We start from the raw sequence: 27,307 nt of genomic DNA on the forward strand, positions 1-27,307 counted from the left end.
GGGATTAAAGGCATGCGCCACCACCACCCGGCAAGGATTTTATTATCTTATTTAATTTTTAAGTTAGCTTACTAAGTAGCAGGTTTCCTTATGGCATCTTCATCAATGTAACTTTGGTTGATGTTCCCATGGTCTGTTTTTCTCCCCATCTCTTTGCTTCCCGTCTCTGCTTATACCCTCATTACCCACCTTCTACTTTCATATCCTGGGCATCCTTTGGCCCTGTCTCCTTTAAAGTTTCTTTCTTTCACTTCTCATGGACCCCTTTTTCTGGTTTCTTCATGTGCTCCCACATGAATGCATGCGTATATAAATTAGAAGCTAGGATATGCATGTGAGAGAGAGAATGCTGTATGTATGTCTTTCAATGTCTCTGGTACCTCTCTTAATAAATTTTCCAGCTCCATCCATTTTCCTGCAAATTTCATAATATTTTTCTTTAGGTACATATACACTGTGTATATATACCACATTTTCATTCATCAGTTGCTGGAGATCTAGGCTGATTCCATTTCCTAGCCATTGTGAATAGTGCAGCCATAAACATGGATGCGCAAATATCTCTGTTTCAGAATATGGAAGTTTTTTTATATGAAATGTGGAATATGCTCAGGAGTGGTAGAGCTGGGTCATGTGGTGGTTCCATGTTTAGCTTTGTGAGCCATCCTCACACCTATTTCCATAGTGACTGTAGCAGCTCCATCAGCTGTCAATAAGGAACTCCCTTCTCCAAAACCTCACCAGCATTTGTTGTCATGTGCTTTATTGAGGGATAGATAACATAACACTGTGTTGAATTATGTGTGTATACCTCTATATAGCAAAATTTGCCATTTTCCCATCTGAAGCATATGATTCATCGATACTGAGTACACTCAGTGTGGTATGATGGCTACCATTCTCTACTTCCAGAATGTTTTGTCATCTCAGACAGAGGATCTATACCCATTTGTTAGTGACTCCTCATTCCAAATCGTTCACACCCTGAGTCTCTAGTAAGTTCTTTGTCTTTGTCTCTGAATTTGCCTGGTCTGGGTTCCTCAGGAAAATGGAATAATAATTGTTCTTTCTTATGAGACTTATTTCACTTAGCATAATGTTATTTTAGTTTATGTAACAGTATATAATAGAATTACATTTTTACCCACATTTTTATTGTGCATTCATCTATTGATAGACACTAGGCTATTTCATGATAATGCAGCACATATATCACGATATATTAAAGGAGGTGACAGAGAGTGTGATATTTGGTTAGATTTGTTAATGAACAAATCCATTTTTGTGGATATTATCTGTTTTCTTTTGGTCCAAATCCTGCAATTATTCAGCACTGAAATCAGTTTCATAGAACACATTATAATCAGTGTAGCTGTCGGCAGCTTCTCTTTCTAACATTTACAAATAAGAACACAGAACGTACAAAACAACAATTGTGCATATCAGCCATTTGTTTATGTCTAGTCACCTTGTCTTCATAGTCCATTTTTAAATGGTTTTAATGTAAGTAACTAGTGTTAGTTTTATTGTGTTGCTGTGAGAAAACACCCTGACAAAAGCAACTTAGGAGAGAACGGGTTTACTTTGGCTGGTAGTTCTAGTGAGGTACGTTCTGTCATGGTGGTGAAGGCCTGGCAGCAGGGGCATGCCCTTGGCTTGTCACACTGTACTGGCAGTCTAGAAAAAAAGAAAGAACAGGAAGTGGAGTAAGGCCATAAATCCTCACAGCCCACCCTTAATCATATACGTCCTTCAGCAAGGCTCTGCCTCCTAAAGGTTGGTAACCTCCCCAGACAGCACCATCTGCTGGAGACCAAATGTTCAATACATGAGCCTGTGGGGGATGTTTCACATTTAAACTGTAACATAAACTATACTGTGTTAGTTTTTTTTTTTGTTGTGACAGAATACCTACAAAAGAACTTAAGGATAGAATAGTTTATTTTGACTCACAGGTTGAGAGTACAGTCCATCACAAGGAGGAAGCATTGGCAGCAGGGACTTGAGGTAATTGTCATATTACAATCACAGTTAGGAAGCACAAAAAGATGAATGCTGGTACTCAGCTTGCTTTTTCTTTTTTATTCACTCCAGGACTCCAAATCATGGAATAAATGAAGCTACCCAAATTTGCGGTGGGTCTTCCCATCTCAGTTAACCTGCTATAGAAAACGTCCAGCACAAATGCTTAAAAGTTTGTTGCTAAGTTGACTCTTAATCCAGTAAAATTGAAAATTATGATTAATCATCACAACTCCTTCCCTATGTGCTTGACACTCAAGTACATCACTTTAAATAATGGTGTTCTAATCCTAATCCTAAAGTCATGGGCAACTTCAAAATTCTATAGTCTTTTAAAAGTTTTAACACTCTACAAAAGTTTAGGTACAGAGTAACTTCTGAGAGTTGATTTCATTACTATAAAAACTTATGTGATCAAAAAACAAATTCCATCCTTCCAACACACATTGGTGCAGAGTAAACAAATCCAAAAAGGAAGATAAATAGAAGAAAAGACCTTACCACAGAAAGATCAACGCTTAACAAGGAAAACACAAAGTCCTATGGGTTCATATTTGGCATCTGGGTCTCATGATAGAATCATCTGGGCTCCAATGGACTTGAATAGCTCTATCCCTCCATTTTTGCCCCTGTATCACATATGGGCTCTCTTGGGACAGCTCCACTTGATAGCTGTGGCTTACTTTGTGCCTGTTGGTTCTGGCATCTCAAATATCCAGGAGTCTCCATTGCAGCTTCAGCTTGACTTTCAAAGCTTCATATAGTAGCCTAGTAGGGTCTTCTTGCAGAGACCCTGAGCCTATTGCACACATTGCCTAGCATCAAGGGGATTGTGGAGAGTCCTCTGTAACTGTGGCCCAAGACTCCAAGAATCCCTCGATCTGACATTTCTCATGTCTGCCAAACTATGTGGATGGTACAGCCAAGTTCTACTGCTATCTCAGGATTGAGTCAACCCTGCCCTGGGCTACAGCTGCATTGGTATTTTCAGTTTGGGTATTTCCCCTTTCAAATTAATTTTGTATTTCCACTAAATGAGGACTTTGATGTCAGGACCTTCCCCTTGGGTCGCCTTTCCTGTTGTCCCAAGGCAGAGATCCAGGTTTCTCATTAATAGTATTAACCACCTACAAATACAGATGATTCCAAACATACTTTGTCTGTAACTTTAAACTTATCTATATTCTTTCCTTCACCAAATTGCACAAAATTTTCATATTTTTCTGGTCTGATTTTTGCTTTTTTTCCCACCTGAATGAAAATAGTCAGAAGTAACCATAGCATAATGTGAACAATAATGTCCTCTTTAGGTTTACCATTGTTTTGATGAAACACCATGACAAAAAGCAACTTGGGGAGGAAAGGGTTTATTTGGCTTACACTTCTACATTCATCACTAAAGGAAGTCAAGACAAGAAATCAAACAGAGCAGGAATCTGAAGGCAGGAGCTGATGCAGAGGCCATAGAGGGATGCTACTTAATGGCTGGTTTTCCATGGCTTGCTCAGCCTGTTTTCTTATAGAACCCGGGACCACCAATGCAGGGAGGCACCACTCACAATGGATTAGGTCCTCTCCCATCAATCACTAATTAAAAAAAAAATGTCAAACAGGCTTGCCTACTGCTGGATCTTATACAGGCATTTTCTCAAGGACTCCCTCCTCTCTGATGACTCTAGCTTGTATCAAGTTGACATAAAGTTAGAGAGCACAAATATCCTGTCTTGAGATTTCTTCTGCCAAACAGAAGAAATCAGTAAAACAGATAGATCACAAACAGATTCTTTGAAAAAAAAAATAAGACACATGGCCTATAGCCCATTTAATGATGGACTCCCTATTCTCCTATGAAAGTTTATGAGTTAGGATCCCATTATTGGCACCTCTCTTGAGATTCTGGTCTTGCAAATTCTCATCAGAATGAACCATTAAGCTCTGCTTACACCGCTGTAGGACTTTTCTAACTCTAAGCTCCAAACTCTTCTTCATTCCTCCTTCACATGAGCTCCAAAGGCCTAAGAAGCACGTGGTCAGGTTATCACAGCAATGACCCTAGATTTTATATTAACATCCTGTTAATTAGTTTTTTTTTTCTTGTTCCTGTGACAGAAATACTTGACAAAAGCAACTTAAGGAAGGAAGGAAGGAAGGAAGGAAGGAAGGAAGGAAGGAAGGAAGGAAGGAAGGAAGGAAGGAAGTTAGGCCAATAGGCTTTATTTTCTGTCAAAGTCAAGGATATCGTCTACCATGGTTGGAAAACCACAGAGGTAGAAACTTGAGGCAGCTGGTCATATTGGCCATATTGCCTCTATAGTCAGAGAACAGAGATGGTTGGGAGTGCTTAGCTTGCTTTCTTCTTTTCATTCAGCCTTGAACTTTAGCCCATGGGATGCTGCCACTCAGAGTTAGGGTGAGAAAGGAATGGGTAAAGGAGGAAGATGTGTATGTGTTTAAGATCTGAGCGCAGTAAGGGGAGCTATTACAGTTGCAGTAATGCGGAAGATAAGATTTAGTGAATTTATAAAAAAGGAGTACACTTATGAACACTCATTCTGATGGAATAAAGATTAAAACTCAGTAGGTTAACAATTTATGTTAAGTGTAAGTCATTATATAAAAATAATAATCAGAGAAAATGTTAGGAAAGAAGGCAAAAGTAAAAACATGGATGAAACCAAACACCAAAAATAGATTGGATAAAAAAAATATACAAACCAACCAAACTACCAACAAACCAATGAAGCAAAACATAAGGATGAGAAAACAAAACCAAACGAAACAATGGCAGAAGTAAACAAAACAAAGAACAGGTCTCTGTTCTAACCAGGACTCTCTGTTAGGTTTCCAAAAACTGAGTGTTCTGAATACCTGCATATTAGGTGGGCTGCTACTGATCCCATCCCTGTTACTTTGTCTGTTTAAAACATCCTCAAGTAGGGTTCATCCCAGAGATGCAGGGATTGTTCAATATACATAAATAAATACATGTCATTCACCACATAAATAGACTGAAAGGCAAAAACCACATGATCATCTCACTAAATGCACTAAAGTTCTTGGACAAAATCCAGCATTCCTTTGTGATAAAAAGTCCTAAAGACTAAGGATACAAGAGACATGTCTCAGCATAATAAAAATAATTACAGCAAACCCACAATCAACATCAACCTAAACAAAGAGAAACTCGAAGCATTTCCACTAAAATAGGGAGCAAGACAATATTGTTCACTCTCTCTATACCTTGTCAATAAAGTAATTGAAGTCTTAGCTGCAACAATAAGACAACTGAAGGAGATCAAGGGGTTACAAATAGGAAGGGGAAAAAGTCAAAGTATCATTATTTTCACATGATACAATAGAATACATAAATGACACTTAAAACTTTACCAGGAAACTCCTACAGCTGATAAACACTTTCAGCAAAGTGACGGGATACAATATTAGCACACAAAAAACAATAGCCTTCCTATATACAAACAGCAGACAGAGAAAGAAATCAGGGAAATAATAACTTTCACAATATCCTCAAAAAAAATCTCAGGATAACTCTAACCCAGGTATTAGAAAAGAGAAAGATCTCCTATGCTCATGGATGGGTAAGATTAATATACTGAAAATATCAAAAGTAATCTACAAATGACTCAATGCAATGCCCATCAAAATTCCAACACAATTCTTCACAGAAATTGAAAAACCAATTTCAATTTTATATGGAAACACACACACACACACACACACACACACACACACACACACACACACACACACACACAAAGATAGCTAAAACAATCCTGAATAAGCAAAGAACTGCCGGGGGTATCATCATCCCCAATTTCAAGATATACTACAGAGCTATAGTAATAAAAACAGCATGGTATTGGCATAAAAACAGACAGGTTGACCAACGGAATCAAATTGAAGATCCAGACATAAGTCCACACACTTATGGATACTAGATCTTTTTTTTTTTTTTAAAGAAGCCAAAAATACACACTGGAGTCTCACTGGGTGTATTTGTTTTGCCTGTTTGTCCATTTGGTTTTTCAAAGCAAGAGAGAAAGAAGGTGTGTCACTGTGGAGGATCTGAGAGGAGTTGGCAGAAGGGAAACTGTGATCAGAATATACTCTATGAAGAAAAATTATTTTAAGTAAAAGATCCTTACATGCTCCAGGATCATGAAAATACAATTCTACATATTCATTTGCTTTTTTGCTTTATATTTTGCTTTGAGACGTAAAGTCACCTGAAGTGTATTCTATAATATGTGAGTTAATATTCTGCTTTTTCTCCTCTCCTCACATGGAGATTCCAGTTGGCTATGCACCACTGACTGAAATGGGCATCCACTGTGCTTCTGTGTGGATCTGATTCTGCTTTGTGCTCTGTCTCACTGTTCCAGGTGTCTATTCCTGTGCCACATCCAGACTATGTCAATCATTGCTGCTATCTACTGATTTTTATGTATGCTAGAAAAAGTGTTCCAGTACTCGTCTTAACGGTTCTCCTAGACCTTCACATGTCCACATAAATTTTGTCTACTTCTAAGAGTATCTGATGGAGTTTAAACTAATACTGTATTAAATCTGTAGATCAATCTGAGGAGACCTGATGTGTACAATATTGAGTTTTCTAGTCCATGGATCTATTTTGATCACCTTTTAAATTTTCTTCCATTATTAATTTTGGTGATATATGTGCTTTATTTTATTTGTTCCGAGATATTCAATATCTGAGTCTATTGTAAATATTTCCTTTAAACTTCATTTTAAAAATATATTGTTCTTCTTTTGTGGTACTGGGGATTGAACACAGGTTATTCTGGGCATGCTAGGCAAGTCCTTCAACCACTGAACTATAGCCTGAGATCTTTTTTAAAGTTTTATTTTGAGAGCTGGGGTGGTTGCTCAGTCAGTAAGGCACTTGCTGTACAAACACGAAGACCTGAGTTTCAGCCCTGGAGCCCATATTAAAAAAAAAACTGAGGGAGGTCTATACATGTGTTTCTGATGCAAGGAGACAGAGACATGTGGCATGTGGATCTCTGGGGCTTGCTGGCCAGTAAACAGACTGCTTTGTGGTTTCAGGCCAGTGAGACAATGTGTCTCATGGCACCTGAGGAACAGCACTCAAGGACGTTCATCTCTGGCCTCCATATGCAAGTGCACACTGTGCACACACACACAGGAGAGAGAGAGAGCATACACCAACAAGCATAATTAAACACAGAACCTTAAATGATTGAGAGAAGTTATCTAATACAAATAACAAAAAGACTGGGAAAAATATAAAATCAAAGCTCCAATGATGTACAGGACACAGTCTTCAGGAGTTTTAGGAGGAAAGAGAGATAAAATAAGGCAGAAGTTTTTAAAATTTAATGACAGAAGATTTTCTACTGAGTGAACAAATCCAAGCCAACCAGAATACTACAAAGAGAACCACATTGAGCATGTGTAGCTGAAACCACTAAAAAGATGTCATAAAAAGAGAAGCACCAGATAGATGAGTCACACCTCCAATTACTGTTGCCACCTCATCATAAACAGTGTCCACACCAGAGGTGACTTTAGTGTTTCTTTACATGGGCAGGAATGATTAAATCATCAACTAGTGATTGAACTGGTCTTCAGCTTCCTTCCCATCCCCAGAGTTCCTATATTCACGTTTGGTCCTTTTGATGACTTGTTCACATCCTGAGGTGTGCATAACAAAACCATTTCCCTCATTCAAATTCCAAGGGAACACATATCAGATATACATATCAATTAAAACTTCATTTTACTCTTTAAATGTAACATACTATTCTATGCTAATCACAGAGGTACAGAAATGAATTAGGAAAACTTATGAATTAGGAGAAATGAAAGAAAGCAAACAGAAAGCAGAAAATTTCTAAAACCAGGAATGTAAAAGAATAGGACTATCATTAAACTCATGAAAAGAATAGCAAATAAACTTACAAAACAAATACCACGTTAAATGGTGAAGTACTAGTTTTCTCCCAGTGTTAGAAATAAGACAAGGATTCCTGTTTGAAAATGGCCCAAAGCTGCATTGGTCAATAAGGAGAAGAAAAAAAATAAAATAAAACATAAGAGAATAAGGAGAAAGGAATAAAATTTGCACAGAACAAAACTATGTGCCTAGAAAACCCAAACAACTTTGTAGATAAACTTCTAAAGTTAATAGATTAATTTAATACACTTTCTGGATTGGGGAACAACAAACAAGCTGGGTTTCGTCACACACTCCACACACTGAGACTTAGAAACAGGAGCAAAGTGGGTTCTAGGTCAGCACTTAACTCTCTCTCTCTCTCTCTCTCTCTCTCTCTCTCTCTCTCTCTCTCTCTCTCTCTCTCTCTCTCAGTACTCACTGGAGTATGGAGTACAGGGAAACCTACCTGGGGCCACATCGTTAAAGAAAATGGGCTCTTCTTCCCCTGGGAGCTAACAATTTCCAATAGCTTTATAGTCAGAATATTGGGTAGCACACTCCAAAAATGTTTCGCTTTATTATGCATCCACTCTAGGGACCCTGAATTCTAAGGCTCCCTCAAGATGCTCACACTAATGTTCTCTTTTTAAAATCTTGTCACCCTGTGTTGTGTGGACTGCAAAGTGTTCTCAAGCAGCAGGTTTATAAAAGCAAATCTCCCCCATAACAGACACTATTTTGGAAGAATTGTTTCACCAGTAGTTTTTTGCCTTCTTTTGGTGATTACCTGGTACCTTCAAGTAGGTTTCTCCTACTACATATAAGTACATATACCATTGAGCTACCTCTCAAACACCTTGAAAAGTCTTTTTTTTAAAGTTCATATTAAGTATTTATAAATGAATAAGCTATTTATTCATATATGTAAATATATGGCATGATCGCAGAAGGGAAAACAGAGCAATGGAGATTAGCAGAAGGAGGGGACTAATGTAAGAGAGTGGGGCAAGGTGACCATGGTCAAAGAATGTTATTGACTTGAAGGGAACTGATTGTGTGACACTCAACACTATGCACATTGAATAGATACTAGTAAAATATCCTGAAAATTAAATTTGTGAGATGTTTCATATGATGATATTATATTATGGAGTTTATACTTTCTTATATTGCCCACTTGGCATCAGCTTTAAATATTTAAAAGTCAGGAACTCTTCAAAATGTTTTATAGATTTTGATTATAAACACTTTAATTTTCTGATTTTTTCCAAATATCATCAACTCTCTGTTAATAGGCTGAATTTCTCTCTCCTTAACTTATATATCCTGAAAATTGCCCAAGTCTTTTGCTTTTTGCTTCACTAATAAAAATGCTCCTGAAAGTCACCATGAAATTTAAGTATAAATAAACTTGCATCTAATTCTTTAACAGGGGGTGTCCCTATGAAATATAACTTCAGATATTTTCTTAACCAAGTGAAATGTTTATTTAAAATCAAATAAAAATTTGAAAATATAGTTGGGTGCATTTTGATTCTTACGTTACGATTCCTGGTAATCTCATCTGAGAAGTAGACTTGCATGTGATACTCAAAAGGAGTAAGCTTTCATACACTTCTCAAGTATCCTTTTTTCCTTCCACTTGTCATAGCCCATAATTCAGTTATCACAATGCACCCTTAATTCATTGTTTGAAACCTATACTTAATTTTATGCACTTAAAATCACCCCATGTTTTCTTTTCCATTCAGCAAATATCAATTTCACCATTTCTGGTTTCCATCAAGGACTGAGGTCAGCTAGGAGGGATGGGGTTAGAGCTGTGTCTTCTTCTAGTGAGAAAACTGCCCTCATTTATCTCAGTGGGCTTTCACTTTCTTTCCTGCAAAAAGAAACACAGAAACAGAACGAAAGGAGAAAAGAAAGAGAAGGGAAGAGAGGGGGAGGGAAAGGAAAAGGCTTTTGAGGAATGATTTATGGACTGTGAAATCACCCATATAATCCACTGTAGATGTGATTAACTCTGACAAACTACCTCCCAGCAGTCAGCACTTCAATCAGACTATCAGACATTTCCCTCCACCCAGAAGCTTCCTCATGTACTCTTGTCCAGTCCTTCCCTGAACTTTCACCCCACAAACAACCACTAATACATTTTTTGTTCTTTTAAATTTGCATTTGCCAAAATGTTACCCTAGCCTACTATTCAATACACAATCTTTGAGCTTCTTCCACATGCCGTAGCACATTTGAGATATAGCCATGACATTGCATGTGGTGGTATTGTGTTCCCCGAAATACTGTGCACACTAATAAACTTATCTGGGGTCAGAAAACGGAACAGCCACAATATTAAACACAGAGGTTAGGCAGTGGTAGCACATGCCTTTAATCCTAGCATTCCAGAGGTAGAAATCCCTCTGGAATCTCTGTGAGTTCAAGGCCACATCAGAAACAGCCAGGCATGGTGACACACACCTTTAATCCCAAGAAGTGAGCCTTTAATTCCAGGGAGTGATGGCAGAAAGCAGAAAGATATATAAGGCATGAAGACCAGAAACTAGCAGCATTTGGCTGGTTAAGCATTCAGGCTTTTGAGCAACAGTTCAGCTGAGATCCATTGGTATATGAGGACTCAGAGGCTTCCAGTCTGAGGAAACAGGATCAGCTGAGGAACTGGCAAGATGAAGAAGCTGTGGCCTGTTCTGTCTCTCTGATCTTCCAGCATTCACCCCAAAAACTGGCCTCAGGCTTGATTTTATTAATAAGACCTCTAAGATTCATGCTACAATTGCATGTATCTCTAGCTCCTTCTATTTTATTGCTGAAAACTATTCTATTTCTTTGATGTACCACCACAGTTGCCTATGTATGTATGTGTGAGTGAGTGTGTGTGTGTGTGTGTGTGTGTGTGTGTGTGTGTGTGTGTGTGTGTACGTACATATTTTTACTTCCCAGTTATATATCTAGGAGTGGTATGTGCTATGTGCCAAACTGTTTCCTAGGATTAATGTACCTTTCACATGCTTATCCACAGTATGAGTTTTGCTCCTCATTCCTTTTCAGATTTACACATAATATTTGTACATAAAAAATGGGTCAGCAAAATAATCCAATACATGTATGTGATGTGTGGTACTTAGGCTTTTGTCCTAGTCTCCTTCAGCAGCTCATTAATAGGCTCTCTCTTATTCTAGGCTTCAATCAATAGCCGGTAATGGTGTTCAGCACCTTTTGATAGGATGTGTTTTGCATTAGATGAAATCTTTGTACAAATATCTATTCCTTGTCAGTAACTCAATTCTTATTCATATACAGGGATCTTGATGGGCAAAGGAATGCTGATAATTCATGAAAAAATTAATGAACTAGGACACCTGCTTCTCCGTCCTAGGCATTGTCCTTGCCTCTGGTGATTTTGTTTGTCCTGTGAACAAAGCCTGCAGCAGCACACTCTGGACTTTGTGCTAGAGGTCTGAACAGCATCAGGGATTCCCAGAGCAAAGAGTCATCTACAGAGGCAAGAGTGGAAGAACTGAGCACTGGATGTAGAGGTCACAGTCCTGAGACCACTGGGTATGTTCAGGAAGCTTGCAGGGATGCTGATGGGAGTATGGCATGAGCATGGGATGTGATAAAGGGCATGGGGAGGCAAGACAGTCCTCCATCCTCGTGCTGAGTATACTAAACCTTAATGGTGTGTTAATCATGAAAAGGGGAAAACCACGTGTATATTTTAGGATCAGCCTTTTTTGCTTACTCTTAAATGTTCTTGATGTCTGGTCAAGGTCATTCCTGATGAAGCTGATCTGACAGGGAGAAGATGTGGATTCAGTACAGAAGGGACAAGGTTTTTAAGAATCATCTAGTCTAAAATTAGACCTCAGTCATTTTGTGTGTGTGTGTGTGTGTGTGTGTGTGTGTGTGTGTGTGTGTGTGTGTGTGTGTGTGTGTAGAAAAACCACATCAGCAGAGTTCCTGGTAAATGGTCTTTGTAGGCCATCCAGAGTGAAACTTAACATTTTGAAATTACTAGAATTAGATCTATATGAGCTGTGGGTAGCTGGAAACTAAACTAGGAAGTTTCATCACAAGTTGCTATTAGATATCAGAAGGAAGAGAACGAGGAACTCTAAAACGAACAAAATGCAATTGGCGTGGGAGAAATGTGCCATCCCATAAGCTGGGCTAATTTTCAAGGTCTAAGCTGTTCAATCAGAGCTGAGGCATTTGTTAAAAGTGTGGAAGGAGTCAGGCTGGCACTTGCAAGCTGAGACTTAGGCCAGTCTGGTGGTGGAATGACATCATCTATAACATGGAATGGTCTACCTGACACATTTGACTGAAATTATCTCCATTGTGAGAGTCAATTAAAGCTAAAAGCCACTGCACCCAAGTGCTGAGAAGCAACCCCAGCTGTCCTGCACCCCCTTGGGGTTTCTATAGTAGCAACAGGTGTGGTGTGGGAGAATACAGCAGACCTAGAATACCTGCCTCTAAATCCCAGCCCAGTCACCCACTAGCTTGAAATGGACCCTGGGTGTCCTCAACTACAGAGTAGAAACATGAGCACTTATCAGCATGGCCGTTACAAATAACCTAATGAAAGTAAGGATTCCTTGTAACTGCTGTTCAGATGTCAACCAGTGACACTGACCAGTGAAGGTAGGTATCTGTGGAGCTGTGCTGTTGGTTGTCACAGTAGCCACCACAAGTGACTGAGCTGTGGCTTGTCCAGAGAGAGATAGGCAGAGATTATACAGAAGACAAAAACAGCTCACTCACATCATCCAAGTTCATATGAACTCACAGAAACAGAGGCAGCATGCGCAGGGCCTGCACAGGTCTGCATCAGATCCTCTGCATATCTAGCATGGCTTCTAGTTTAGTGTTTTCAACAGGATTCCTGAGTGTGAGAATGAATGGGTCTCTTGTTCTTGTGCCTTCTATTAGGATCTTTTCTTCTGTTTGACAACTCCAGTGTAATAGTTTTAGTTTTATTTCATTATATTTTGTTTTGTTATATTTTATTATTATCTCTTAGAAGCATGTTCTTTTCTGATGAGAGGCAGGAAAGAAGTGGATGTGAATGGGAGGGAAGTGGGAAGGACTGGGAGGAATGGAGGTAGGGGAAACCATAATCAGGATATATTATGTAAGAAAACAATCTATTTTCAATAAAAAGGAAAAATAGCTCATTCATAATGTTTATATAACTTATATGTGAAACTATAGCACTTTACTCATATTGGGTAAAAGAAAATAAATGTTAAGTTCCCCAACTTTTTAACCTAATTTAATGTAATTACTAGAAAATTTTACAGTATGTGTGTGGCTTCTATCTGGGGCTTGCATTATGCTTCCTGTGGGCAGTAATATATTAGTGTATTTCTCATTCGTGAAAAAAAAGGTAATAAATGATGTAAGGAATTTGAAACCCACCTTTGAAAATAAAGGCAGAAATATGTGAAAATTGTATTTATCTCTTAAATTCATCCATTTAAAATTCATTTTGCTAACATGGGATTGGTCACTTCAAGGCTTGACTCTGTAACACTAACTGGATTCAGCATAGTCCAGAACCTACAGCCGCTCACACTGTAATCATGGATGGGAATGGAGAGCTGGTACAGTACACAGTCTATCAGGAATATGTTTGAGGGGGCTGAAGAGATGGCTCCACAGTTAAGAGCACTTAATACCCTTGCAGAGGACCCAAGTTCAGCTCCCAGCACCTATATCAGGCGGTTCACAGTCATCTATAGCTCTAGTTCCATAGGACCCAACAACTTCTTCTAGTCTCCCTGGGTGCCAGGTGTGCACATGGTGACCACGCATACCTGGAGACATGTGCATATGCATGCAAGCATGCATGAGCACACATACACTAAAAATAAATAAATGAATCCTTTTGAGAAATGCTTTGTAAAAGAATGTCTTTGAAGCCAGGCCTGGTGTCAGGGGCCTATAACTGCAGCCATTCTGGAGGTTGAAGCAGGAGGATCACAAGGCCAAGCTTGCCTGGGCTACAGAAGGAATTCCAAGCCAGCCTGAGCAACTTAGAGAAAGCCTGTTTTGGTCTGGGAATATGACTAGGTTCAATCCCCAGCACTGAAAATAACAATAACAGTAAAAGGATGGCTGTGCTGGTTCTTAGTGTCATCTAATGAGAGGTCCCCAAATATATGAAGGTGAGAGCAGATGTAAGCTCAGGAGTCTGATCTGAAAGTTCCCTCTGCTGCAGACAGGCAAGGCTGCCTTTATGTATTTCAGTGTTGCATATTTCAATGCTGCATGTGGATGGAGTAAAAGGGCCAACTTTCCAAGGACCTTATTATCTGAGCCTGTAAAGGCATGATGCTTAGGAGGCCAAGGGCATAGGTTTGTTCCCTGTGTGGGTCACTTCACTTTGCTCTGGTCCATGCCTCAGACTTGCCCCTTGCAACCTCAGCTGGCTGCCTTGTAAATACACTTTGACTCACTTGGCAGACAGAGTAGGAGCATGTGATGGGAACAGGGCACATCTATCACCACTAGGGCAGCAGCTGAAAATACATTCTTCACCATCAGTGAGGACTCTCAGAAAAGCGCTTAAAACTCAGCATAGCATTCTATACAGGGGTCCAATTCAAGGCCTGTCTTGCTAGCACATGTAGACCTGAGCTCATTGACCTGGGTAAAGTTAGTGGACTAACAATTCTAGACACCATAGCTTCTTGGACAGAGCAGAACACAAGCAGCATTCATGAGACTTCAATCTTTTCTAAAGGTAGTATTGCCAGTAGGCACACTGGGCCCCCTGGTATGATATACAGAGATTGTTTAGACTTGGAAATATGGGCACCTATCTCTTGAGTGACCTGTCTGCTGGCAATATTTACATCCACGTGCATATATAAAGGTGGTGTGTTTTAGTTCTAGGTCGGAGCTCAGGTCTATGCTCTTTGCTGAAGCACCGCTGACAGAAAGGCTGGTCTGGAATCTCCAGCTACACAAATAAATACTGCAGCAAACCCTAACAGGAAAACCCTCACTACCCAATTTCTTCCAGATGGCAGTGATGGATGGCTGTATGTTTATGTTTACTCGGTTTCCCAGGTGACTGCTGTCCTGCTTTCCACTGGTCATGGCTTGATGAGCATTTCTTGAAGATGTGAACCGCCTACTCCAGCTGCCCAGCTCTGAGCCCACTTGGTATATCCCACATTCAACATTGTCAAGAGGACCTTGTGCTTCTTGGATGTATAGTTAACTCTTCACTTGCCAATGGTTCTCCAATCATTTCTTATGTGTCTGGGACTAGCAAAGCAAAAATAAAGTATAGAGCACTGAAACAAAATTCATGACAGGCAGAATAAAGTCTCCTTTCCCTTAGATTTCTGCATCTTAACCTCAAGATGTTACATAATGAAAGAGAATTGGCATTGCAGGTAGAAGCAAAGCTGCTATTCACCAGACTCTACAAAAGGAGATTATCATGGATTGTCAAGTGGATCCTGTGCAACCATGGGGATCCTTAAAGGTGAAGGAGGAAAGGGGCATGAGAAATGGCCTGGTGAGTAAAGGGGCTTGCTGAGCCCGAGTTAATCCCCAGAATCCATATAAGACGCTGGATGTAGTAGTACATGGATGCAGCAGTGAAAACAAGATAGACCTTGCCTCAAACACAAGGTAGAAAGATGAGGACTGATTCTCGACAGCTGTCCTCTGAGCTCCACATTTGCACTGTGGCAAGTGCCATTGCACGCATGACCACAAATGCAACACTAAAGAGAGAGGCAGAGAGACCAGAGTGACGTGATGTGAGTAGGACCCAGATTATGACGGATGGAGGAAGTGATGGTCTCCTGGAACTTGAAATACTTAAGTCACCAAGTTCATAATAATTTGTTATTGGTGATAGAAAATAAGTGCAGACCCACACATGGTGAACACGGGCGTGGTCTCTTCTGCAAAATTGGACCTCCCAGAATTGTCTTCCCCATGGACTTTCAGAGGTGGGAGCACTCACATTCATTCTCACAAAGTTTAGGAAAGTGAAAAAATATTTAATTTTGTATCAATTCTGTCTAATTCTGAGTAGAAAGAAAAGGTACTATGGGCATTGGCATCTAGAAGTCATTGGTTCAAATCTTAGCTTTGTCATTTAATGTCTGTGTCCTTGAGTGAGTTGTTAGCCTTATAGATGTTTTTAATGGGAATGTTTACTTACTTCAGAGTTGCTCTAAAGACCAAATAATGTGCTTCCATCTTCTTTATACTTTTTTTGTCAGATCTCTCCTGTCCTCTCCACTCCTATAGCCCTGGACTGAGTTAGTTTCTCAGTGTCTCTTGCCATAACTGTTTCTGACACACACTAAGGTCCAACTCAAGACTTCTGTCCTGCTCCACAGACTCAGAATTTCTCTTCCAAAGACAGATGATCTGATAGCATCTCCCCTGCTGCAAAACCTCTGGTTGCCACCTTTTGCCTAAAGGTCAAATGCTCTCCAGTCCCTTGAAGGGTGTGCTTCCTTCACATTTCCTCTCCTTCTGCCATTACCTGGGTCCCCTTCTCATCGGGTTTGCCATCATTTCCTTCCTTTTTTGAGCCTACTTCCCCCTTTCTATCTCTGTAAGCCCTCTCCCTTCTCCTTCATCTAGAGAGCTCTTTTATATTTGAGGGACCACTTCATCTAATACTACTTTTGTAAAGCTGGTTCTGATCCCTCCAAGAAATTAACCAATCCCTCTACAGTCCTCACCATGTAATGTGCGCTGCATAACCAAGGATGAAATCTGTTTGAGTTTTTGTTTACTGTGCCTGTGTTCCTGTCTCTCCTATCTGGACCAGTTTTCTTTTGTTGTTATTTTCGGTGTTACAGAAATGATAGACTTCATTACTTCACTCTCCATCCCTAGAGTACACTCTTGATATAAAATATACCTGATATTTGTTTGTACTGGCATGAAGAAATTAATTAATAAATGTTATATTTTAAAATTGTTGCCCAGAAAATTGCAATGCACTTTTCAGCTTTCTGGATAAAGGGCCCCGGGATAGCCCCTCTATTGTGTTACATATGTAGTGAATCTTCTAACATAGTTGGGTTGTTGAACAACTTCAATTCTGGTTAAATTTCTTAAGGCTGGGCTCTCACAAAATAGAATTCAGGTCAAACCCACTCACCAGTCCAGATGTATGTCCCTCAAAAGCTGAAAATTTCCTTATTCTCTTCTTTTAGTAAAACATTTATCTTCCTTCTTAAAAGATAGATAGATATGTTGATGGATGGATAAATAGATAGATAGATAGATAGATAGATAGATAGATAGATAGATAGATAGATAGATAGATAGATAGATAGATAGAGACAGACAGATGATACATAGATACATAGATTAAACACACACATACATATATATGTGTATGTATATGAATTATTATTATCTCTGTTATAGAGCAAACTGATTCCACAAATTCTTTTTAGGAAAGAAATATTCTATTCATGTTCAAAGGGGAAAAGCCAATTTTCACTCCTTTCAGAAGTTCAAAAACAATGAATGAACAAACAGCTTACGATTCTTGCCAAAAGAGCATACATTTTATAAATTCTCTTGGAAATTTACTAGACAAGTTATTTTTATCTTTTCCTGCTTAAAAAAAATCTTTGTCTTGAAACACAGAAAATACTTCAGCATCCTTTTGTTTGCCCTCATCACAACATGATGGTGTCTGTGCGATGGATTTCAGTATGCCTTTCCAGGAACATCTGCACATGTCATTCTCAATGGAATGACAACACAAAATCGGTACTGTGCCTTCGTGTTTGTACAGCTTATGCAAATACTTTTGGCAAGATGATAAACGGGAGAGAAGCTCTGGTTGACTCCAAATTTAGTGGGTTTTTTTCCCTGATATTAAACAATTAGGGTTTAAAAACAATATGCTTTATTTATGTGATGCCTTTCATTTTTTGTCACAACATTTGATTGACAAATCCAGGACTTGGATTCAGAAGCAAATTGACCTTTCATGTGAAAAAGGATTTTAAGGGCCATGGAGAACTGACATCTAAAAGAAATCTTATTGGAAAATGCTTCTTGTATTTGTGGTGCCTAAGGAGATCCTGTCTTGGCTCCTGAGAGCTGGTAAGGCCAAGAAGGCCAGACAGTCTTAATTGAAGATCTCTTAACTTAATTGAGATTGGATTTCAATCCCAGTCTTTGGAAAAACCATATCTTTCTAACCATCGCCCTTGTCACTAAAGAAATCTCATCGCAGCTTGCTGGTTGAGAATAAAGGTCCCTTACCAAGCAGGCCCATGCTTCTGATCCATCCTATATGGTTTAAAAGGGAGTCCTGTTCACTCCTGGGACACTTCTGTGTGTTCCTGAAGTGCCATGAAATACAACTGAAACAGTAATCTTCATCTGAAAACTTGGGTATCTGAGGAAGCCAAGTGGGACAAATGAGTTCCAACGATTACATTCCATGGTAGGCATGCTATACCGGAACTGCCTCAGTGTCAGAAACAACAGCCTGACATGTCCGTTCCCACTGCTTTCCTAGCTTCACTGGGAACCACATGTGAAGGTGACAACTTCTTCAGGGATGGTAAGGCCTGTCTTGGAGGATCTTACGTCTTTGCCCTCTGTGACCTTGGTCAAGCTGTTTTACAGATGAGACAGCATCACACAGTTTAAAAGCAGCCTTGAAAGATAACTCAGTTCAGGGAGAAAGTATAAGGAAAATGTCCCTTTCCCCACCTGTAAGAAAAATCTGAGTCATGGAATTGTCAACAATTAGGCTGTGGGTTAATTGTAGAGAAAACACTAGAATATAGCACATGAAAGCCAACGTCGTGTGGGATTAATGAGGAAACATCATAAAACCAGGGGTTCAGAGTAGTCCCCCAGGAACTGCTCACAGAGATAGCAAGGCTGTGACTCTCCAGGCTCTGTTCCCACTCCACTCTGCTCATCCTCCTACCTTTGGTGTTTAGTTACTGTGGCTGTTGAGATAGCTCGGGGGTAGAAGCTCTTGCTGTGCAAGTCTGATGATTTACAGAATCCACTTAAAGGTGGAAAGACAAAAATCTCCTGAAAGTTGTCTTCTAATCACATGTGATATGACACCATCATGCCCTCAGGCACACACACAATAATAGTAATATACAGTATTATTGAATTACTATTATAAATTAAAGGTGAATAAGTAAGGGTCTGGAGGGAGATGGTTCAGTGGTTAAGAGCACTGATAGCCCTTCCAGAGGACCTGGGTTTGATTCTCAGCACCCATATTGTGGCTCACAACCATCTGTAACTGCAGTTCTAAGGGATCCAATGCCCTCTTCTGGCCTCCATGGGCACCAGGCACATGTGATTCACAGACATATATACATGCAGACAAAACTCTTATACATATAAATTTTAAGTATAATATTCAAATGAAGAAATATTGGGTTACTTTTGTTCTTATTTTCTAATTACATTTTATAATCAATACATATTAAAACAGGCACATGATTATACATACTTGGTTAGGTCACAGGATGATAACTTGATACTGCTTACAATGTGTATTAATCAACTCTATGTAACTAGCATTTTCACCAACCTAAACCTAAGCATTTATAATTTATTTTTGAGTGGAGATTGGAGATTTAATTGCACTTTTGAAATTATGAGTGTACCAGCTGAGCATCATAAATTATTCAAGTAACTTCAAAGTATATAAAGTAACATGTAAGAGTACCTTCCTTACACTCAATTTTCATCTTCCAGTGGAGACAGATGTTAAGAATTCGGCCTATATAGCTTTAGAATTTTTTAGATACATATGGACATCAAGGTTAGCTTTAATATAGTCTCATATTATACACTCATACATTCACACACACACACACACACACACACACACACACACACACACACACAACTTGTAATCACACCATACTCCATTCCATTTCTTATATATGGCATATGAATGTTATCTTTTTATTAATAGCTACATAGTAATCATATAAAGAACAGGAAAACATGTTAATGAACTCCCTATTAACTTTATATTGTATACAATGTTGCTGTGAGTGTTCTTGGTTAGGATTCTTGCTCACTTATGTAAGTATTTTAATAATATAAATCCCTAGAAGGAAATTGCTGAATCAACAGGTGTATGTTTAAATTTTTGATAGAGTCTTGCCAGATTACCTTCTCGTTTCAGTGTGTACTCTCACCCAACAGTGTTTGTGAGACTTTTCCTTTCGACTTCATCATTACTGGATGTTATTTATTTTTACAAACTATCATCTGAGTTGGTCTACAGCAGGCTTTTGATAATTATGGGTTTTCTAAGCCCCAGCTCTCACCTTTTGGTTGTGAATGCTACTCTGGCAGGTTAGAAACCTAGGTGTGAGTTTTTGGATCCTTCCCCTACTGCTTCGATTTTTGCTTATAAAATGGATTATAGGGGCTAGAGAGATGGTTTGGTGGTTTAGAGCACTTAATACTATTTCAGAGGACCCAGATTCAATTCCCAGCATCTATATCACAAAGCTCACAATCACCTGTAACTCCAGTTCCAGAGAATCTGACACTGTCTTTTGGCTTTCATAGGCACACAGTATGCATACAGATAAGCAAACACACACACACACACACACACACACACACACACACACATACACACACACACATATTAAACAAAGAGATTATAAAAGTTAATACTAACAATTTCATACATTTTACAATTTACGTAATGTCTTCTCTACCCGTTTCTTTGATCCTCACAGTGTTTTCTCAAATGCCCAAGGAGGGGTATGTGTGCATGTGTCTTGGGGACTCAGAAGAGTTAATGACTTTCTTAAGTTCACATGGCTAATAGAAGTGGGTGTAGCTGAGTAAAAACCTTATATATTCACAGTCTATGTTCTACCCACCATTTCTCATTCCTTCTCTTTGGAACAGATAACCATTAAAGAATTTGTGCTTCTGATCAGTGTTAGCAGTGTTTTTCTTCTTCTTTATTGTCTATTGTCTCCAGAGAAACTCATTGGTTGCTGAGTCTGGTGAGTTTGCAAACACAGCAACTCATGGGTTATAAAGGTATCCATTTTTCATATAAGGTACTTTTGCGATTTGAATATTTAGTATGTAACACAAAGTGACCCAAGGTATCATACTGAGCCTGGCAGGGTGCTGCAACGTCTAGTGATGATCTTATCTATCAAGTGTCAGTAACAGAATTGGGACCAGACCCGTCAACTCTCAAGCCTCATCCATGTATCCTGTGAACCCTACCTTATAGACCAGAAATGCTTGTGGAAGAAGATCAATGCATTCTTTCCTTATAGACAAGTTTCTTTATAGACATGGTAAGCCAGATTCTCAGGAGGCTGCATGCTGAGCATGGAATCAGAGCAGGGCAGGTTCAGGGTTTTCTTAAGCTAATTTGAGCTCAAGTAGCTGAAGGCATGCTTACTATTAGGGGGTCACACATTCAAAGCCAAAAGGCCCAGAACAGTGTAACAGCGATGGCTAGAGGAGGTCAGAGAGCGGGGGATGATTCGGATGGCGGCAATGGGCACAGCACGTGTCCTTCTGAAGGAGGAGCTGATGTTTTACTACTCCAGCCCTTTATGGCAAGTCTGGCTGAGCCAGGTCATCCCACTTTTTCCATAAAAGCTAGGAAACTAGATTTTTCAATGTGAAAATAGATGACAATTTCTTTAATTTAAAAGATACAATGAATCAGTACAGTCGTAGCCTACCAAGTACTGGTCTGCGATACTTCACTATAAAAAAAAAAAAAAATCTTTCATCCAGAAAACATCAATGCTTTAAGTTGCCTAAATGGCTCCTTCACATCTAAACAAATTCAGATTGATGTACTTCTATTTTTCCTTTTCATCTTTGATAGCCAAACTCATTTATACTCATTTTCCATATAGAACAGAGTAATTTTAGATTTCTATTACATCTTTTTGTGTGCACGTGGGGTGGTGGTGGTGAGAGTGCCATGGTGTGTAGGTGGAGCTCAGAAAAGAACCTGTGGCAGTCAGTTTTCTCCCTCCATCGTGTGGGTCCTGGGAACTGAACTCACGTCTTCAGGCTTGGTAGCAGCCGCCTTTACCTGCTGAAACATCTCCCCAACCTTAGAACAGAGTATTTATTTTTATTTTACTTCTTCTTGATAAATTGAATATATGTACATTGCATCCATGTTTCCTTGGGAAAGCTGCCAGCTCAGTTTTTAAGTGGACTCACATTCAATTTTCAGATGACATTTCAATTTCCAAGTCCCCGAGGTTCTTTCACCACTATAGCATTGCAGGGACAGCAGACCTGTCTCACTTTTCAGAAATGTAAGATAAAAATAAAATGCATACAAATGATTTTATTGGCTCATGTATTTGTTGACCTTTCTGTTGCTGTGATAAAATAGCAAGGTGGAGAGTTTGTTTTCATCACAGCAGGGGGCACAGCAGCAACAGGCAATCATGGGGGTAGTCATGGCGGCAGAGCAGGAAGCTGAGAGAGCACAGCTTTCACAGCAAGCATGAAGCAGAGCGGGAAAAACTGGAAGTGGGGCAAAGCTATGAAATATCAAAGTTCACCCACAGGGGCACACTTCCTACAGCCTCCTAAACCTCCTCCAATGGCACCACCAACCAGGAACAGTTCATAAGCCTATGGGGGAGAGGGGCGTACTTCTCATTCCAACCACTACAAGTCTATGATGTGGTTTTGGTTATTGTGTTATGAGCCATCTCTTGGAGAATCGTTTAATCCGAAATATGTGCTTTCCAATGAAGCATTAACAAGAAAAATAACTGCATGGCCTTCTTAAAAACCATGACACAGGGCAAACAAGGGTTTGTCCAGGAAGGGTCCCACTGAGGACCCAACATTGATGGTGCAGCAGAAACCTGGGGCCTCAGACCAGACCAATGATTCTTTTCAGTAAACAACTGCATGTAAAAAATATATGGATAAAGGGGTTTGCTCTGTGACTCACTGTTTCACACTGCAGCTTCCATGATGAGATTTTTCCCTTCTTCCTTTTTCTTTTCCTCTTATTTTAAATTTTATTTTGTTTTATTTTGAGGTGTGGCAGGAGATAGGTGGGATAATATGAAAGATACAAAGAATAAATTTTTTTAAAAAAAGCACACTCACAAAAATTGTATCAGTGCTGGGTGTGATAGTACACATCTTTAATTCTACAATTCAGGGGCCAGAGGTAGGTTTATCTCTGTGATTTGGAGGCCAATCTGGTCTGTGTACAGAGTTCCAGGCTAGCCAAGGCTATACAGGAAGACCATGTGTCAGAAAAAAAAAAAGTCATATTAGATTACCCACCGAAATTGTGGTGTTTCGTTCCTTAAACCTGGATACTGAATGTGGTTAAACAGACAAGAGCTTCATTGCTCTTAATCCTAAGGCCTTGGACAAACTGGTGGCTTTCTGAGTTCAGTTACTTTAACCAAAAATGAGAACAGCAACATATTCCTCACATTAGTGTTAGTGTGTGGATTAGATGAGATTTTGCATATATATGTAAAGACACATGTTGTAACATTTTAATAAATGGTAGCTGTTAATGCTCTTCCAACTTGTTTACCTGTTAGAGAGTAAATCTATGGTGATAGGGAGGCATATAGAAGCACATATATTACACTGAAGACACCGTCTTCTTTGCTAGACTGAAACAGAAAGTCGCCGATAACGTTGACACTAAAATCATTCACAGGAAAAAGCTGTGACAGCGTTCTCTGTCAAGACACAGCCAGATCCACGATCCCCTGGTCCTCACAGTGAGGATACAGAGTAGATGGAGCAGACAGGAAGAGCAACTTCCTCACCTTCTTAACCAGTACTTCACAACCTCTAAGCTGTAGGCATCACCACCACAGGCTGGGGGTGATGGATGCAATTATCTCCCAGCCCTTTGAAGCTCTGGCTGGCTGGATTTGTTGTCACTATCATGTGTGATTAGGACAGCAACATCCTCCTGCAAAAGATGGAATCCTTTGTACCCCACCCTCCTCCTGCCACTGGCAAAGAGCGGGAAGTGGGAGGAAGGGGGCAGCTGGCCCCTCTCCTCTCGGTCCAATTTCACACATTGGTTTTTTTTTTTTTAACATTAATAAATTGGTTACATTTGCCCTGCATTTGGCAGGCAAGGTTTCTAATAACACTCTGATCCCTTCAGAGAACACAAATGACTGGCATGCGGTGGGCTCTGGTTGCCTCCTCCCCCACCCTCTGCTGCTAAAGGTCCTGCACATTAGCAGAGGTCAGACGCTTGCCTGGGCTGGGGCAGTCTAGGACAAGGGCCATGGCTTCGAGGCACTGTCACAAAGCTCAAAGATTTTTCCCTCAGAGGGAGAACAGATAAGCTTTAAGCCCGGGCAATGTGCAGCTTTCTTCGGCTGTCAATCCTACCTGGTTTGCATATAGATTGAGAAAATGTGTGAGATTTTACCACAAGAATCAGTCTGGAGAATTCAAGGAGTGTGGGTGGTGGTGGGGGTGGTGATGGGAGAGAGGGGGGAGGAAATGTGTGATGCAGATGTGAGAGATCTGTGTCGGCTGACACGTCTGCCTTTGTGAGCCCAGCAGAGTGCAGGGATGGGGAGCCTGAATGAGGACAGTGTGTAAAGGCATCTGTGGCTCCTTCAGGCAGTCCTTCTTTTTGCCATGAGTTAGGTACCTGAAAGATCCCTGAGCAAGGAGAAGCCCTTGAACAGAGCAGATTCAGAGTCAGGGCCAGCCTATACCTCCAGCCTCCAGCCAAGGGAACAGGGGAAGCCAGGGAAGGAAATAAACTCAAGACAGCATTGGCTGGCCTGGAACAGATATGGGAATCCAGAGATGGAAATGGTGAGTGAAAATGGAATAAAGACAAAGAAATTCAGTTAAAATCAATTAGGTATTTTATGTTTACCCTATTGGAGAGAACAGAGTGGTCCTAGGTATCAGAAACGTATCGAGTCCAGTTCTTGCCATCCAGGAGCTTGCAGACCACTAAAAAACAACCTTCAGAACTCGGTCCTAGGGGAGTCTATGACAGGATGCCATCCAGGAAGCAGTGCAATCAGGAATGTGTGCTAAGGAAGGGGGCAGGTTATGCAGGACAGTCTTTAATGGAGGAGTTGGGTCCAGAGATGCCCTAGGATATAGTGGACAGGTGGAGCCAGGCAGAGGTATGAAGGGGGAATTCCTTGATGGAATTTGTAGTTCAGAAAAACAAGAAGAGGACATCAAGTGGAGGAACAGGGACAGACAACTAGAAAAAAAGAGAGAGATGGGAAAAGGACCCAGACTATGGCAACTGCCACAGGTCGCCTTACCCTTACCTCCAACTACTCATCCGGAGCCTCTCATGAGATGCTGCATAAACCCAGGTGGTCCACCCCACCAACACTGCGGCCCAGCTCCAGGGCTTTAAAAGAAAAAACACAAGGGTGTCCTTGCCGCCTCCAGGCCAACCTCTCTGCAGAAAGCCCTGCCTGAACTTTGGAACCACTAACACAACACTGTCACCCGGGAGATCTCAAGGTGACTCTGGCTTATGATCCTGTCATTCTGTCTGTGGTGTTCAGAATTCCCAAGAAAGAAGGAGTTTCCCCCTCCTCTCTGCTTCCCCTACCTTTTCATTTATAGGATTTTCAAGTTTTTACAGAAATTGAAAGAGTCACATGCTGAACACAAAGTCCGTTTGAATGTTCCACCAATTAGCATTTGCTTCCATTCAGAATGCCAGAGTAATGAAGTAGGTTAAGTAGCCCTTGTTTGTGGTATTTGCTAATTTCTGGGTATAGAAACTCTCTCCATGAATACTTCAACCTAGTAATGGTTTAATGAATGGTTTTATAAATTTCCTGAATATTTATCTGCTCGCAGGAGCTGGTGGAAGTGGGCTCTATCTAGTCCATCATATTTTTTTCTGAACTGGTTTAAATACCTTGCAGATATCATGGAATTGAACCAAGTCCTTCATTCAGTGTGCACATGCTAAGATTAAGGACATTCTTCAGCCAATCACTTCATTATGAGCTTAAGAAAAAAGTTATATGTTTCCTAATACTATCTAATATACATTTCCCACTAAAATTTTCCATTTGCCCCACAAATGTCCTTTAAAAGTATTTTAAAGTTGTATTTGATATTTTAGTTTCTTTTAATAATTTTTATTTTTAATTGACAAATAATTGTGCATATGCATGGATACAATGTGATACATCGATATATGTATGTATTGTGGAACAACTATTATTTCTGTCTCCTCAAATATCATGTTACCATCTTTAAGTCAAAAAATTTATATTCTTACAGTGATTTTAAATATACAGTTATTACTATTAACTATGGTCAGCTTGTTACATAATAACTCAAAGAATTATGCCTCCTGGCTAACTTCTGCCAATTTCTTCCCATTCTCTAGCATACCCTCAACTTCTGGAAAGCGCCATTTTTCTGTCTTGCAGAGTCCAAGACAATTGTCTGTAAAAAGTGCTACATTTAAACCCACATGGTTTTTCCTCATAGATAAGTTCAACTTGAACATTTTCCAACAAAAATATTCTGTAAGTATCTCTCCCATCAGATATGGGTCATCAAAGACTCCATATGATTTCAGATTGATCCACTATTATTAACACTTAGAACTTAAAGCACTAACCACTAAATATCTTCATGGAAAAGGTGCCAATTTCCATTTGCAATTATTAAATCATCTGTAGATAATAGATTCACCACACAGCATGGATATTATTTATTACCAAAAACTTTTTGCTTGGATGTTATGGAATATTACTTTAAGATGTGTTACATTTATTTATGCTGTAGAACATTTGTTTAATGATGCAAAGAAGTTGCATTAATTTATGTTGCATTTGTTTAACTCTGTGAAGCTGTGTTTCTTTGCCTGTTGTAAAACACCTGATGGTCTAAAAAAGGGCTGAAGGGCCGATAGCTAGTCAGGAGAAAGGATAGGCAGGGCTGGCAGGCAGAGAGAATATATAGAAGGAGAGATCTGGGAAGAGAAGATTGAGGATCGAAAAAAAGGAGGAGAAGATGACTCTAGGTGCCTGCCACCCAGCCACCCAGCTACATGGCAAGCCACAGAGCAAGAAAAAAGAAAGGCATATAGAATAGAGAAGATTAAAGAACAGAGGCAAAAGATAGGATAATTTAAGTTAAGAAAAGCTGGCAAGAAACAAGTCAAGCTAAGTCTGGGCACTCATAAGTAAGAATAAGCCTCTTTGTGTGTTTATTTGGGAGCTGAGTGGCGAGCCCCATAGACCAAAAGAGACAAAGAATAAAAAATCAACAACTACACTTGGAGGTTAGTGTCTGCTG

General features: G+C 39.8%; 1 protein-coding gene and 1 long non-coding RNA gene across 2 annotated transcripts in view; one reads left to right on the plus strand and one right to left on the minus strand.

Annotated features, from left to right (window-relative positions):
- LOC143273929 (uncharacterized) overlaps nucleotides 1-17,276 on the plus strand; it is a 44,753-nt gene extending 27,477 nt beyond the window's left edge. Inside the window, exon 3 of the long non-coding RNA XR_013052264.1 lies at nucleotides 15,059-17,276. This is a non-coding gene — a long non-coding RNA (uncharacterized LOC143273929). The remainder of the gene's footprint in view (nucleotides 1-15,058) is intronic.
- Nucleotides 1-27,307, minus strand: part of LOC143273932 (2-Hydroxyacid oxidase 2-like) — a 393,436-nt gene that overhangs the window by 137,672 nt on the left and 228,457 nt on the right. The window lies entirely within an intron of this gene.

Source organism: Peromyscus maniculatus, chromosome 6 (assembly GCF_049852395.1).
Source record: "Peromyscus maniculatus bairdii isolate BWxNUB_F1_BW_parent chromosome 6, HU_Pman_BW_mat_3.1, whole genome shotgun sequence".
Taxonomy (NCBI): domain Eukaryota; kingdom Metazoa; phylum Chordata; class Mammalia; order Rodentia; family Cricetidae; genus Peromyscus; species Peromyscus maniculatus.